The sequence below is a fragment of the Triticum dicoccoides genome, chromosome 4B (genome assembly GCF_002162155.2).
Source record: "Triticum dicoccoides isolate Atlit2015 ecotype Zavitan chromosome 4B, WEW_v2.0, whole genome shotgun sequence".
Lineage (NCBI taxonomy): Eukaryota > Viridiplantae > Streptophyta > Magnoliopsida > Poales > Poaceae > Triticum > Triticum dicoccoides.
In genome coordinates, this window is record NC_041387.1 from 530,576,808 (window position 1) to 530,579,394 (window position 2,587).

Genomic DNA, 2,587 nt, shown 5'->3' on the forward strand with positions numbered 1-2,587 from the left:
TCCGGCGATCCCCACGCCACCGACCCGCCAACGCCCCGCCACCGCCAGCGACCACCGCCCCCATCCTGAACCCTAAGATAGATAGTGGGGTACCTCTCCGGCAAGCCCCCCTCCCCACTGCGGCTGGTTCTTCCTTCACCCCGGCGAGCCCACCCCTTGGAAATCGACTGACCCAAAAGTCGATTCAGTCAACTGAAGTGTAGCCAAATCGGAGCAGCATCGCAAGCAAGAGCAAGAGCGAGAGTAGCAGCAAGAGTAGACCAGGCAGGGGACCGAGAGCAAGAGCAGAGCAGCAGCGCGAGCGAGAGCTAAAGTAGCAGCAGCTTCTACTGATGTGGACGTCGCTGCCGAGGGAGCAACGCCGTGGAGGAAGTGGCCGGCGACACCGCCGTGGATGGAGCCGCGTCGTGTCGGCTCGAGGCCGAGCGCCGGCAGCACCGTCAGATCGAATCAAGAAGAAAATGCGGCGATTAGTGTACAACCTATTTGGTGGCGGCGATTAGGCTGCAGCTTCATCCGAGGAAACGGTGATGATGATGCTCTTCTGGTGGTGCAGGTGAAGACGGTGGTGTGGGAATGGAGGTGGCGCGTAAGACGAGGGGAACATCGGGGCAGCTCCTTGGAGGTGGAGGACGGGGTGGCTGAACCTGCGGGACAATGAGATTGACGATGGATCCTCATCCGGTATGGTGGATGAGGGACATCGAGGTGTTGCTGTGGACGACGTCGTCGGGGAAGAAGCTCCGGCTGGGTGGCGGACGGAGCAGGGTGTGGGGTTTCGTTGCGGGTTTTCACGACCTCAGTGTACGAATGGGTGGGCAGATGGGATGGCAGTGGGGAACCATGGCTTAGAGACGCGCTTGTCCGAAATGTGGGGTAAGTTAGAAAAGTACCCCCACCGATTTGAGGCGATTCTTTCGGTTCAGGGGTACCACGGGCATTTTGCGTGTCGGGATTTCACAGGAGGTGGGAGTTTTCGCGCGTGTTGTAATTTCGGAATAGCAAGGCGCGGGTTGAGATGGAGGGAGTTGTCGGAGCACAACGAGACAAAGATATATCTTAAATATTTTGGGCTAACAAGGCGCAGGTTGAAATTTCCGGACAAGCCTAACGTGTACTGTACCAAATCAATGCGCACTACAAATTTCATTCAAAACTTTGAATTCATGTTATGTTCAATTAAAATATTTCGCTACGTGTATAATGCATGCAACCTACTACTCAAATGAACGTTTTAGTGCATTACAAACGTATATACTACCGCTTCAATATGAACTAAATTTGAATAAGATCTACAGTAATGATTGTTGTGAAGTCAAAGCATTTGAATTAGTTTCTCTGTTTTAATAAGATCTACAATCATCATTACTGTCAAGTTAAACCATCGTTTGTGTATTATCTTCACAGCACACCACATGATCAGTATCGAGTTACATATGAACTGTGTGTACTATATGAACTCGAACTAGATTTTTTGAATCCACTTTATTTTGATTTCAAATCACATTACATTTCTAGCTCTAGCTAGATCTTCATAATCTAAACCATGTCTCATATGTATAATGTGTTTATCACATTATGTATGGTGCCCCGCCCCCTACGCCTACAAGTATTTAGATGTGAGTTGCAAACACCACACATTACCACAAATTCAAATAAAATGTGAGAATGTTTGATATATAGTATTGTTTAGATTGCTCGATATTTATTTTTAAGCTACAAATGCCGCACATTATCACAAATTCAAATAAAATGTGAGATTGTTTGATGTATAGTATGGTTTAGATTGTTCGGCATTTAGCTGTGAGTTGCAAACGCCATGCATTATCACATTATGGTATAACATGTGCACAGCACGTGTATCACCGCTATATTCATGCATGCAATGTTTAAAACACTATGATCTCCTATTCAAATATATGAATCCGCTTTCATATCAAATTATGATCTTTGTTAGTCTCTTACACCCACACAGTCCTCTAACCTTTGTAGCTGCCACTAACTTTCTCTCGTGCATGCACACGCCCTCCTCGCCCTCCCCCTCCCTCGGCATTCTATCCACCGGGCACATTCTTTTTTTCCTTTAGGTCGTTCTCCCAAAGTCTCCACAACTCCTTTCCGACACACACCGATCGATAAACCTCTCCAGCGATGCCTGCCTACAACATACACACACAGCTTCAATCTCCTCCTTTATGTGTCCTTGCCTCGTGTCTCTCATATGGTCAGACACACGTGTAAACTCTCACCCCTCTTTTAATCGATCTCACAACTGCACACTCCTCCCCCTATACAGCTAGTAGTTGGGCCTCTCACACCACCTCCTAGCTCCATTCTCTTTGTCTATCCGTCTCGCTGGGCCTTATTTGCCTCTAACAAATGGACGTACACCGACCGATCTCTCGCTATACATATAGCCAGCTAGGTCCTTATAACTCGTTTTCACCCACACATCGATCGATCTACCTCATTAGTTGTGTCGCTCCCTTCCTCTGACAAACAACAATTGATCTACCGATCTAGTTAGGTTTGCTTACCAAACACATGGTTCCCCTTCATCATCCATGGATGCGTCCCGACAGATCTA